This window comes from Neomonachus schauinslandi, chromosome 12 (genome assembly GCF_002201575.2).
Source record: "Neomonachus schauinslandi chromosome 12, ASM220157v2, whole genome shotgun sequence".
In the NCBI taxonomy this organism is placed as follows: Eukaryota; Metazoa; Chordata; class Mammalia; order Carnivora; family Phocidae; genus Neomonachus; species Neomonachus schauinslandi.
In genome coordinates, this window is record NC_058414.1 from 13,080,517 (window position 1) to 13,095,557 (window position 15,041).

The 15,041-nt window shown below is 37.4% G+C and overlaps 1 protein-coding gene across 1 annotated transcript in view; it reads right to left on the reverse strand.

The window, feature by feature from the left end:
• Positions 1 to 15,041, reverse strand: part of SUGCT (succinyl-CoA:glutarate-CoA transferase) — a 630,208-nt gene that overhangs the window by 534,350 nt on the left and 80,817 nt on the right. The gene's annotated exons all lie outside the window — the stretch shown is intronic.

The window sequence follows — 15,041 nt, forward strand, 5'->3', positions numbered from 1 at the left end:
AAACAGGGTTCTAGAGGGGAGGGGGGTGGGAGTATGGGTTAGCCTGGTCGTGGGTATTGAGGAGGGCACATTCTGCATGGAGCACTGGGTGTTATGCACAAACAATGAATCATGGAACACTTCATCTAAAACTAATGATGTAATGTATGGGGATTAACATAAGAATAAAAAAAAAAATTAGGTATCCCAGGAAACAATCTTATACATATGCAAAAAAGAAAAGAAACTGCACGTTCTACTCTTCCCCTGACCCTTAAAACATTTATCAATAAAACAACATGCTTCCAGTGTCCCATAAAATTGTACTACTAACATCAGCCAATGTTCAGAGCAACACTCAGGACTTTACATCACTTACCACGATTCCTTTTCCAACCTCAGAACACAGCTTTGTATTCTGTCTACATTAGTGTTGTCCCAAGAAATTGGACCCACCTCAATTAAGCTTGAAATTTCAGGACCTTCCTTCTAAGAACTCAGCCTCATAGATCACAATATAATTTCTACTCACTTGGACTGTGGCCAACTCATCCAAAGTAGATTTCATGGAAGGGGGGCGCGGGGGAGGGGCATTGGGAGATGTAGGACAAACAGCGTCCATAATCCGGTCCTTAAGAACTTCCTACCAAAGTTCCCTGGATAAAAACCTATGCTCAGGCCATATGAAATTGCTCTCTATGTTCACCTTCATGTTTTCCTCCATGTTCTTGTTCATGTGATTCATTCCACTCAGGACTGCATATTCAAAGAACATCAGAGTCTGAGCAGATATTAGAAGTGAGAGCAGTTAGATGGGAGAGTAGTGGAGACTGAGACAAGTAGAAAATGCTTTTTCTACCTAACGCATTCAAATTCAGACTTTTTTTTAAAGATTTTATTTATCTATTTGACAGACAGAGAAAGCACAAGCAGGCAGAGAGGCAGGCAGAGGGAGAAGGAGAAGCAGGCGCCCCCGCTGAGCAGGGAGCCTGATGCAGGGTTTGATCCCAGGACCCTGGGATCATGACCTGAGCCGAAGGCAGACACTTAACCAACTGAGTCACCCAGGTGCCCTTCAAATTCAGACTTTTTAAAAACACCAGACTAGTCATACCAAACTCATCTGCAGGCTGAATCCAGTTAATGTATCATTCATGCAGTGTGTGACATCCTTAGTTCCACACATATAGATTTTGCATTTCCTTGAAGGCTTTCAGATCTTGCGTCTCCCATAACACATGCGCTGATCCCCTTATTATGGACTAACACTTTGCCTCTGTATCCACTTGATGGAAAGAAAGAGTAAAGAATATGGAGCCAGGGCGCCTCGGTGGCTCAGTTGGTTAAGCGACTGCCTTCGGCTCAGGTTATGATCCTGGAGTCACAGGATCGAGTCCCGCATCGGGCTCCCTGCTCAGCAGGGAGTCTGCTTCTCCCTCTCCCGCTCCCCCGTCTTGTGCTCTCTCTCTCTCTCACTCTCTCTCTCAAATAAAGAAAATCTTTAAAAAAAAAAAAAAAAGAATATGGAGACAGAAGACTTGAGTAAAACTCACCTGCTCACCTGTGATTGACGGCAGTATCTCTGACCCTCAGTTTCCTCATGTGTAAAGTAAGATAACAACACTTACCTCAGGAGGGCACTTTGAAGGTGGAATCAGAAAATACAAGCAAAAATCACCATATAAATATTAATTCAAACTGTAATTGTTGATTTTCCTCATCCTCAACCCAGAAATAGCTTTTGCTCAGGGCTAGATTAACTAGATTAATTAATACCCCTCTTTCCTGAATCTTTTCCTGTATAAACACTTGCCCAGGAAAGTACCCGACACATTTGATCAGTGTTTTGTCTTATGGTTTATACAGTAGCAACATGCATCTCTAACATGGTGCCATGTAACTCAGATGCTTCACTAGGAACTTCAAGTCCTACCTCACAACAAAACATTAAAAATTTTTTAAAAATTTACCAGAACATTTTTGTATTTGACCAGATACAAAAAGGGGCCTAGGTATATATGCCAGTAAACTGCAGACATAAAAAGAAAAAATTCATATAGCTATTTTGTACCTACCTATGTGAACTCTTTATGATAATGAATTCAACTTGCATATACTTTTTATCTACAGAATATTTGAAACATCCTCACAGATTTCTATTACTCCTGTCATTGACTCATTCCTATTAAAACCAGTTATCTTGTCAAAACCCCTGAAAATACTTTCCAAAAGTGATTTGCCACAAACAGAATGAGTCAATCATAGATAAATCACTTGTCTATCTCTGCTGTTACTTACAAAAATAAATTTGCATTTGACTTCCAATATCAAGGACAATCAAAAAGACACACATATAGACAGACTGACATCCATGGACACTCAGTATCTTCCTGATTTAAATATGAGGACTTCCTTGTATTATATTCTTTCTTCAAGAATACATACTCTCCCAATGAACAATTTTCACATTCAAAATTAATATCCTCAGATTATGATATTAACTTAAAGGTAATTTTTTTCTTTTATTATTATGTTATGTTAATCACCATACATTGCATCATTAGTTTTTGATGTAGTGTTCCATGATTCATTGTTTGTGTATAACACCCAGTGCTCCATGCAGAACATGCCCTCTTTAATACCCATCACCAGGCTAACCCATCCTCCCACCCCCCTCCCCTCTAGAACTCTCAGTTTGTTTCTCAGAGTCCATTGCCTCTCATGGTTCATCTCCCCCTCCGATTCCCCCCCTTCATTTTTCCCTTCCTGCTATCTTCTTTTTTTTAAACATATAATGTATTATTTGTTTCAGAGGTACAGGTTTGTGATAATTTTAAAATCTCATAATGCTCTTCAGGGATAAAATCTATAAAACTTTAGGGTTACCTTTCACTGATCTAAATTTGATATAAATCTTACTCTATTATAGTGAAGTGGAAAACCACAGAATTAAATACCCATTATTTCTAGAATCACTTAACTTCTTCATACAAAGTGAAAGTAGACAAAAATGGCACTTTCTAACTTCAAATCACATCATCTAGGAATTCACACTATCACAATTTTACTCCTTTGGGTTTCACTGACAGTGTTCTCAACTATGAATTCTCTGAAACTGTTTAGTTATAATTACTGCTATGACATACAATTAAACCACATGATATAATTTTTATATACAGTATAAATTTTTACATTTAGAGTTGGCTTTTATAAACTAATTCTCTCTGTCTTTATAAATTTGTGCTACCGGGCGCCTGGGTGGCTCAGTTGGTTAAGCGACTACCTTCGGCTCAGGTCATGATCCTAGAGTCCCAGGATCGAGTCCCACATCGGGCTCCCTGCTCAGCAGGGAGTCTGCTTCTCCCTCTGACCCTCCTCCCTCTCATGCTCTCTGTCTCTCATTCTCTCTCTCTCAAATAAATAAATAAAATCTTTAAAAAAAAAATTTGTGCTACAACTTATTTTTATGAAAAATCAATATGGATTTGAGATTATGAATTCTTAGAGGACAGCATACCTAGGTTACTTGCATTGAATCTTTCACAGTTATTTGATTCACGATGTATATGCTCCTGTGTTTTACAACAAATAGTACCTTTTCTTGTAAATAAACATTCTTCATGGAACATTCTTTTTTCTTAGAAAGCATTCCCTATAATCTTTAATTTTCTCTTTCAAAGTTTAAATAGATGTTGGTTTAGCGGCCTGAATAATTTTACAGTTTTCCATTGACATCAAAAATTAATTCTATTAAGAATGAAAATAACATATGAATGGTGTTTTCCAGCTGAGAAAAATCTATATCCCTCAGGAATATATATGTACCAGGAAAATCAGAAGAAGCAAAACTATGAAAGATATCCCTATACAAATGGTAAATAATGTAAAAAGAGCTCAAAAGAAAAAAGTGTTTAAGATCAGCTATGGCTCTTTTTTTTTTTTAATCAGATTCATGCATTTGGTGTGGAAATAAGAGAAAATTATAAAAAGAGCTAACCATTCAGTATGTTTCAACAGCCAGTTTTATTAATCAATTGCACGGTGCTTTGTGAACATTAATTAATTAAAGATGTAAGGTCTATGATCTGCAGTACATTTTGTAATGGCCTCAATCGGTCTTCAAAATGCCAGATGACTAATACGAAAGAAGCAGACACCTGACAGATGATGTTACAAAAACTGTCTCCATGTGAATCCGCCAGCTCTTCAACTCTTATTCCATTGCTGGACTTATAAGAAAACAGGAAGAGCGTCAGAAAAATAAAATTCAAAAACAAAACTTAAAAAAAAAAACCCTCAAGCCAGTAAGACCATGTCAAAAACACACACACAACCCTGGATCTCATTTGAAGCATGTTATGTAATCCTGATTTTTTTAAAAAACACATTGTACTCCTCAACCTATACTATTTTTAACACACACATATATACACCCCAAGCAAATAATTATGTTTCCTGTTTATTTAAAAGAATTATAAAGAATTTCCTGTGAACATGATTTTTAAATTAGGGAGGAGAAAATCAAAAGATTCTTTTCTTCCCATACCTCAGGAAATGAAATGGAAGTTTTGTTAATAATCTTTTTGAGTATCAGTACAATGCTGAACGTTATCTCTGAGCAGTGATGATTAAGGTACTAAGGAAACAATACCAAAAGTCTTTAACGACTGAAAATGTCTTCTAAAAATATTAAATTTAATGAACCTCTGGTGCGTAGCTGAGACTTCTTAGTGATATTTTTAAACAATGTGTACTATTTTTTCAAGTTCCCAAACATACTCAGTTAGCAGAAGAGAAAACAAAACATAATTCATTATCTGTATTTTTTTAAATTACTTTAGAAACTTGAAGTGCCTAGGAAATCATGCCCTTCATCTGACTCCACACCTCCATTCCTGAAGGTTAATAACTGACTTTTTTTTGTACAGTAACCTTTCCTACTCTTTCCTCACTGGCATCACTGCTTACTGTCTATGTGCTCACAAGCTGTAGGAGAAATCAAAACAACAAATCAAACAAACAAAGCACTGAATGCAAGGCGTAAAAAAAGAGTTCCTGGCTCATCCTGCACTATATTTAACTTCTGGAGTCACGAAAAGTAACCAAACAACATTTACTGAGCACTTATATAGCAATAAACTGTTTTCAAGTAATTGAGAGAGAGAGATAATGCAAATTGAGTAAGTCACAGCTGAGAACTTGGTCAAAATGGATTCTTCTTTTCTGGCATTTTTATGAATGTTCATAACAATAAAACAATTAGCATAAAAGAAACATGGTCTTTTAGGTTGGGACTATCTAGCTCTGTGCCATTTGTTACAAAAGTCTCTGGGCAAGTCATGTCACTTCTCTGAGCATCAGTTTATCCATCTGTAAAATAATAATAATAATATATGTTGCACAATGTTACTAGGAGTTATTTAAGATGAAGTGTTTAACACAGGACAGGTGCTCGATAAATTAGCACTGAGCTTGTTATTTGTTGGTTTAAAGCAAATTGTGTTCACATTTTTGCACAGATGCAAATTATAGCTGAGGCACTTTATAAAAACACTGTTTTCTTATTAAAAAGTAATATACACAAATTGTAGAAATGTTTAGAAAACACTGAGAAGCAAAAGAAAAAATGAAAATCACCCCAAATCTTAAAACTGAGATAACCACAGTTAACCTTTAAGTATATCTCCACCTCCCTGCATCTTTCTCTCTCTGTCCCTCTCCCTCTCTCCCTCTCTCTTTACACTTTACACCCATCCTAAGCATGGTGAAAAGAACCCCTACAGGTGAGGATCCCTAGGTACAGTTCTTCCTGTAGCCCCAGCTACATATAAAGCGATCAACTTCATACAGAGAGACTTAGCAATTACCCCTTTGGCAGGAAATTACTCTTTTTTGATCCTTAAGTTTGGGCAAAGTTAGAATATGTGTGCAGGGAGAAGCAGGTAGAGTTCAGAGCCCCACAAATCTCCCGTGAAGAGGAATTTACATTTTGAAAAGGTCTCCAGATGATTTTGAAAATTAGCAAATTGGGGAATCCATACATTATAGGAAAATGGACTTTCTTCAATTTTATGATTGCCTACTTCTGAGTAGTGGTAAATTAAAATCAATACTAATGTCAGCTATGGATATGTAGCCAATGAATATACTCTGTCCTTCAAGTCTGAACTTCAGACAATGGCAGACAAAGACGACAACTCTATGCCATCATCATATCAGCCCAGTGGAAGAGAAACATCTAGTCAAGAGAGAATAAGAAAGAATATGGAACTCAGAATACAAGCAGTCAAGGACAATGGATCCATTCATTTACTTATTCATTTTTTTCAAGACAATATATACTGAGAACCTACTATGTGCCAAACAATGTGTTATGTGAGAGCAATACAAGAATAAGCAAAACAGATCCAGCCCTTGCCCTTACTGAATTTATGACCTATTAAGACAGATAATGAACATTACACAAGTAATCACAAAAAACAACACATATATATAAAGTCTTACAAAGGGAGATTTGACTCAGTAGGCAAGGGCAGGAAGAATGTAGTCAGGGAAGACTTCCTGAGGAGGTGACTAAAAGATTAGTAGGAGTTTATGAGGCAAAGAGAGGAGGCAGAGAGTGTTCCAGGGAGATGGAAAATGTCAGGAAGATAGGCTTGGAGGCTGGAAGAAGAGTGACTCATGTGAGGAAATGAGCAGGCAGTTTACATGGAGTACAGTAGAGACAGAAGAGAATGGTGGGAGATGAACAAGGGCAAGGAAGCAAGGACAGATCATGCGAGCCAGGACAGCCAAGTTAAAAACTGGGTCTTCAATGCTTGTGAGGCCAGAGTGGCAGCCGGGGAACAACGAGAATCTGCAGTATTCTGAGGGATGATGGACCAGAGTGGGGGCAGCAGTGATGGAGGTAAGCGGACGTGACAGAAGAGATCTGAGAGACACTGAAAATAAGTATCTTTACCTTACTTAGTTAAATCTTATGTTCTTAATTTCCATTATATTTATTCTTACTCTTATCTTCCTATTCATGGCAAATGATGTTGGGTTTCATTGTACAGAAGTAAAACAGTTTGGGGGTTTTTTTTTTGAAAGAGAGAACACGTGGGGGGGGGCAGAGGGAGAGAATCTTAAGCAGGCTCCACGCCCAGTGCAGAGCCTGTCACGGGCCTCACACTCACCACCGTGACATCATGACTTGAGCCAAAATCAAGAGTCGCATGCTTAACAGACTGAGCCACCCAGGAACCCCAACAGTTTTTTTAAAAAAACAAGGGATATTTTTGGTGTTGTTTAGTGAGTTGATATACTTTTAGTAAATATCTTAATGCCAGCAGTTTTTTTTTAATGGGTTAGGTTTTTTTGGTTTGTTTTTGTTGTTTGCATTTCACTTTGTAATTTTTAAAACTAGAACTGTTTTCATATATTATTAGATTAAATCATATTTTACAAATAAAATGACTAAAAGCAAATTCTTATCACATAGGTCAAAATTACATTTTTTTCTGGAATTAGATAGTAGTAATAGTTATACAAGCTTGTGAATATACTAAAAAACCGGTGAACTGTACATTTTTAAAGGATTAATTTTATGGTATATGAATTATATCTCAGTTTTTTTTAAACTATGTTATTGCTTCCAGACTTAAGCTTCCACTTTCACCTTACCCTCTCTGTTGGATATAATCATTCATACTTATAGCTATATAGTACTACAACAGGAAAAGGTAACTTCACACACACACACACACACACACACACTCACACACACACACTGAGGCCAGATACCTGTATGAACGCCTTTGCCCAGCTCCCTTCTCTAGCATGCAGACTTCGGACCTGAGCCTTTAACCATAGCAGCCCTTTTCATCCGACATATCCCAGCAAGGGATATTTTAGTTGGCAGTAATGGAGACCTTGGAGGATTGTGATGATTGATTAGTTGATTGGTTGGTTGATTGGTCTTTGAACTCAATCATCTGAATCAAGCACATATGACACAGCTACACCTGATGCCCCTGAAGAGTACTGTTCCTTGGACTCTGAGTCAGCCCACTTGGCTTACTTTCCTCTAGGATCTGACTCTTAAGTGTTATGGTACTCCATATTCTTTACTGGGATCTCTTCTCACTCTAAGCCAGAGCTTCTCAAACCTTGACCCAGGTGACCCTGGATCAGTGAAGTCAGAATCTCAAGGGACAGGTCTCAGGCATTAGAATTTTTTTAAAGTTGCCCAAAAGATTCCAGTGTGCAGTCAGGAAAGAAAACTACTGTTCTTCATTTCCTCCTGAGATAATCTCATCCACTCAGTCACTTTAATTAGCATCTTTATGCCAATGACTCACAAATTTGTCTCTGGTTCCCACCGCCTTCACCATTCAAGTTAAAACAACACTAAACAACAAAATAAAATTTTACTTTTTAAATTAACATAAAATTTAAAAGTATGCTGAAGTTTAAGTAACTTCCTTCTAGATTTTTCTCATTTTCTCTCTTTTTTGAGGTGTGAGGTGCCTGTGCTTTGCTGGTATCCCAAAAAATTGACTAGAATGCCTGACGGGAAATCAGACACATGCTAGAATTTTCCTTTCCTTTCCTAAGTTTCCTTAGGAAATCAATTTAGGAAAAATTACAGATGTTGGAGCAGGGGGGAATCTCCATCTGAAGATCACATAAGCACGAAAAAAATCAATGTGTCTAAAAAAGAACTCATCATTTCCCCAGACAAAACCGGCTCTTCCTCTCATGTTTCCTATCTCAATGAATGGCACCAACATCCACTCAGAGGCTTAAGTAAAAAACTTGGGCATCAAAATTAAATCCTCCATATTTCATATATCCTCACTTTCAATTAGAGACCAAGTAATATCACTTCTAAATCTTTAACAGGTCTTGTCTCTGTTTGCTTTATCTCCATCCTCTTAACCACCATTTCCTCTTGCCTGGAGTACTGCAACAGCCTCTTGACTGGTCTTCTTACCCACAATCTTTACTCGTTCTGCACTACCACCAAAATTGTTTTTCTAAACACAAATGCCTTTGTGTACATAAAACCTTTCAGAGGCTCCTTCCTGCCCTTAAGATAGTGTTCACATTTCATAACATGGTTTACAAGGCTTGTACAAACCTCTCTAGATGTTTTCACGGACCCCTCTGCTGCTAACCCAAGGCCCCCATCACTGCTTCACCTGGCTTCAGATTTCCTCTTCTGGGAAATTTCTCATCTCCCAAAACCAGGTTAGGTGCCCCTTTCATTCATGCCCATATCATCATGCACTTACTCTGTTACTGCATCAATCACTAACTTGATTGTCTTCCCAGCAACAAGTTAGCTCCTTAGGAGCAAAGACAGTGCCTATTCTTCACTGTTACCCAGTGCTTGGCACATTGCAGGTGCTCAGTATTGTTGAAATAAACAATTAATTATTTATTTATTTAATAATAGCCATTAGTATCCATTCTCACAAACTTCAACAAAATTCACATTAATCCTCTTCAAGAAAAGTTAGAATACAAGGAAAACAGTAATTAAAAAAATCTTGCACACACATGTACAGCAGACCCATGGGCTACCCTGTGGATATTAAAAGGCTGTAGTTCATTTATCCAACATTTGTAAGTAGTTACTGTTTAACTCTGCCCATAATGACCTTGTATTATGCAGTGTCAACAGTCACCTAGTCATCTCATATTAAGAAATATTAAAGTATGAAATCTGTCATTTAATATAGCTACCATTACCATTCTCCAAGCACTGTGCTTGGCAGTGGACACATATTGTCTCATTTAATCTCCATAATCAAGCTCTAAAGTAGATCATATTACAACCTGTCAGAGGAATAAACCAAGGCTCAGTAAGGGTCAACACCTTGCCTACAGAACACAGTTAGGATGTGAAAAAACCCTTGTATACCAAACCCTTCTCTTATATACCCTTATAACAGAAAAAGAAAATGAACAGGAAACTTGCACTTACATAGCGATGTCACATTTAATCTTGCTCTAGTAACAGAACACAAAGTTAAGGCTGCGGGATTGATAACATGTGCATATCCATGGAACACACCCCCACGCCAAAGCTTAAGAGCTGACTGAGTTCTTTACTTGCATGTGATCGAAATGAGTTTGAAATGTAGCATAAAGTACACCTTTGGCTAACAGTCACAGTTACCTGTACTAGAGTCAAACCACATTCCTGAAAGTACACATTAATTGGGGAGGGGGAACTTTATTTAAATACTATATTAAAGAGCTAAAATACACTGAGTTCACCTTCCGGGAAAATGCAATTAGCTACTACCTTCTTTGGCTTGAAATTCTTTCCTTGTAGAAAATTCTTTCATTTTCTCTACATACCTTGTTTTAATTGAAGTATAACTGACATGCAACATTGGTTCAGGTGTGCAACATAATGATTCCACATTTGTATACATTGTGAAATGATTACCACAGTAAATCTAGTTACCATCCCTCACCATACAAAGTTACAAAACAATTTCTGTGTGTGTGCTGAGCTTTTAAGATTTACTTTCTTAGCAACTTTCAACTTTACAATACAATATTATTTACAGCCACCATGCTGTATATTACATCCCCATAACTTATTTATAACTAGAAGTTTGTACCTCTTGATTCCCTTAAACAATCTCATCCATCCCTCACATTCTCCCCTCTGGCAACCACCAATCTATTCTTTGTATCTATGAGTTATGTTTTGCTTTATTTGTTCATTTGTTTTGTTTTTTTTAGATTCCATATATAAATGAAATCATATGGTATGTGTCTTTCTCCATCTGACTTACTTCACTTAGCATAATATTCTCAAGGTCTATCCACACTGTCATAAATAGCAACATCTCATTCTTTTTTATGGCTGAGTAATATTCCTGTGTGTGTGTGTGTGTGTGTGTGTGTGTGTGTCCATATCTTCTCTGTCCATTTATCCATCAATGGACACTGAGATTGTTTCCATACCTTAGCTATTGTAAATAATGCTTCAATAAACATCAGGGTGCATATAACTTTTCCAATTAGTGGTTTTGTTTTCTTCAGATAAATACCCAGAATAGAATTGCTGGACCAGATTGGTAGTTCTATTTTTAATTTTTTGAAGAACTTCCATACTGTTTCGCATAGTGGCTGCACCAATTTACATCCCCACCAACAGTGAATGTGGGCTCCCTTTTCTCCATATCCTCACCAACATTTGTTGTAGCTTGTCTTTTTGAAAATAGCCATTCTGACGGGTGTGAGGTGATAGCTCATGGTGGTTTTGTTTTGCATTTCCCTGATGATTGGTGATGCTGAGCATCTTTTCATGTGTCTGCTGGCCATCTGGGTGTCTTCTTTGGAAAAATGTCTATTCAGATCCTCCACCCATTTTTTAATTGGGCCATTTGGGGTTTTTTGGTATTGAGCTATATGAGTTCTTTATATATTTTAGATGTTAACCCCTTATCAGATACATGATTTGCAAATATCTTCTCTCATTCAGTAGGTTGCCTTTATATTTTGCTGGTGGTTTCCTTCACTGTGTGGAAGGATTTTAGTTTGACATAGTCCAATTTATTAAGTTTTGCTTCTGTTGCCACTGTCTTGGTAGTCAGATCCAAAACAGTATCACCAAGAGCAATGTCAAGGAGCTTACCACTTATGTTTTCTTCTAGGAGTTTTATGGTTTCTGGTCTTAACATTCAAGTCTTTAATCCATTTTGAGTTAATTTTTGTGTATGGTGTAAGACAGTGGTCCAGTTACATTCTTTTGCATGTAGCTGTCCAGTTTTCCTAGAACCATCTTTTGAAGAAACTGTCCTTTCCCCATTGTCTAATTGGCTCTTTTGTCATAAATTAATTGACCATATATGCTTGGTTTTATTTCTGGTCTCTTTATTCTGTCCCATTGATCTCTAGGTCTACTTTTATGCCAATATCACAGTTTTTTGATTACTATACTTTGTAATATTGTATGAAATCAGAGTGTAATACCTCCAGCTTTGTTCTTCTTTCTCATAATTGTTTTGACTATTCAGGATCTTTTGTGAGTCCATACAAAGTTTAGGATTGTTTGTTCTAGTTCTGTGTAAAATGTCGCTGGAATTTTGATAGAGCTGCATAACATTTTTAAGGGATTTAATGATAATACCTAATGGCAAAGAGTCTTATTGAAATAGTCTACAGAGAGTTTTGCTTATCTGCTACACCTCTCTCACACCTGATCCCATATATGTGTATGATATGTAATAAATCATTCATTCATTTCATTCATCCAACAGACTTATTATAGGCTATATTTTATATGACAGAAATTGTCTATCATTTACTTACTCAAAAAACACTTACTGGGCATCTATGTGCTGGAGATTTAATGCTAAACAATAAAGTCAGCTTTTCCTAATTTTGTATGCCACCCGTGAAGCAGTGCCTTACTATCTGTATTTTTCAGTGTCTCTGAGATTCTAAGTGACTCAAGATAATCAGTAGAATCAGCAGTCAGCAAACAATGGCCTACAGACCAAACCTAGCCTGCTGCCCATTTTTGTTCAATCCACAAACTAAGAATTATCTTTACATATTTAAATGGTTAAAAATGCACTATTTTATAATAGATAAAAAATTTATATGAAATTCCAAGTTCAGTATTCATAAATAAAATTTTTACTAGAACCCAGCCATGCCCATCTTTTCACATCTATGGTTGCTTTTGCACTACAAAAGTCAAGTGGTTGTGACAGTGACCCCAGGGGGCACTCTCTCTCTCACAGCTATGCACCTGCGTGGCGTAAGACAAATCACAGTGCTGCAGCTTCTCAAATGTATTATCTAACCACAACTTTTTATGACCAGTGCATACCCATCATGTCAAAACAAGAGGAGAAATGTACCATACTTTTAAAAGCACACACTGGAACATAGACTCTTTTTTTATTAAATTAGATACCAAAGTATTTTGTCTATTATTCAGTGATATTAGATCCATATGAAAAGAATACAATATACACAATTAAGTGCTCATCACAATATTCCAACTCTTAGGAAAAGCAGTGGTCAGAAAAATCATAAAATTCAAAACAGAATATCTCGTCACAGAATTTCTTCACAAAAGTATAAAATAATAAAAATGAGACTGCAACCACAGTCAGTTTCTGAGTGGCTCACATGTTAGCCAAGCAAGGAAAGCCTTTTACCAATGGTGAGCTAATTAAATTGTGTTTGATTGCAGCAGCTGAAGCAATGTGTCCAAAGAAAATAAACTTGTTTAGGACTATTAATCTTTTGATAAGAACAGTTGTTCAAAGAGTTGAAGACATTGGGAGCAATATCAGTAGTCAATTTAAAAATGAGGCAAATTATTTTGAGTGGTTTTCCTTGGCTTTGATGAATTGACAGATGTTATGGATACTGCTCAGTTTTCTTTATAAAAAGAGTCAATTTTGCTGATTTTGAAATGACTGAAAACTTAGCCTCTATGAATAGGCTACATGGCACAACTACAAACAAGAATATTTCCAAAGAAGTTGAAAAAGCATTAATTCAATACAACTTAAGCTATGTGTTACAACTTAGGGTGGTAAAAATTATGTGTGGAGCAAAAGAGACTTAGTTGGACAAGTTTGCAGAGTTTGTAAAAATGCCGGGTGTTCAAAGCCAAGGGCTAGTCACTGTATTATTCATCAGCAGGTACAACTGAGGAAAACATTTCAATCTATCAAATGACATTCAACCTGCAGTGTTAATGGTGATTTTCATTTGCTCTGATAGCCTTAACCATCGTTAGTCTCATGAAGTTTTCTCAAAAATAATAGGGGTGCCTGGGTAGCTCAGTCAGTTAAGCAACTGACTTGATTTTGGCTCAGGTCATGATCTCAGGGTTGTGAGACTGAGCCCCACGTCGGGCTCTGCACTCAACACGGAGTCTGCTTGAGATTCTCTACCTCTCCCTTCCTCTCTACCCCTCCCCTCTGCTTGCACTCTCTGTCTCTCTAAATAAATAAATAAATAAAATCTTAAAAAAAAAAATAGAAGCTGAATAGTCTGACCCAACTCTCCCACACAGCAGTACTATGGGCTTAACAATGGTCAAGTCTGACTATGATTTTTTTTTTAAGCTCAGGGTCAAGAATGAGTCTTTTCTTTGAAAATAGAACTACCGTACGATCCAGCAATTTCACTACTGGGTATTTACCCCAAAGATACAAATGGAGGGATCCGAAGGGGTACATGCACCTCAATGTTTATAGCAGCAATGTCCACAATAGCCAAACTGTGGAAAGAGCCAAGATGTCCATCGACAGATGAATGGATAAAGAAGATGTGAATGTATGGGGATTAACATAAGAATAAAAAAAAAAAGAAGATGTGGTATATATATACAATGGAATATTATGCAGCCATCAAAAGGAATGAAATCTTGCCATTTGCAATGACGTGGATGGAACTGGAGGTTATTATGCTGAGCGAAATAAGTCAATCAGAGAAAGATATGTATCATATGACCTCACTGATATGAGGAATTCTTAATCTCAGGAAACAAACTGAGGGTTGCTGGAATGGGGGGTGGGTGGGAGGGATGGGGCGGCTGGGTGATAGACATTGGGGAGGGTATGTGCTAGGGTGAGCGCTGTGAATTGTGCAAGACTGTTGAATCACAGATCTGTACCTCTGAAACAAATAATGCAATATATGTTAAAAAAAAGAAAGAAGAAGAAGAAGAAGATAGCAGGAGGGGAAGAATGAAGGGGGGGAAATCAGAGAGGGAGATGAACCATGAGAGACGATGGACTCTGAAAAACAAACTGAGGGTTCTAGAGGGGAGGGGAGTGGGAGGATGGGTTAGCCTGGTGATGGGTATTAAAGAGGGCATGTTCTGGGCGCCTGGGTGGCTCAGTTGGTTAAGCGACTGCCTTCGGCTCAGGTCATGATCCTGGAGTCCCGGGATCAAGTCCCGCGTCGGGCTCCCTGCTCGGCAGGGAGTCTGCTTCTCCCGTTGACCCTCCTCCCTCTCATGCTCTCTGTCTCTCGTTCTCTCTGTCTCAAATAAATAAATAAAATCTTTAAAAAAAAAAAAA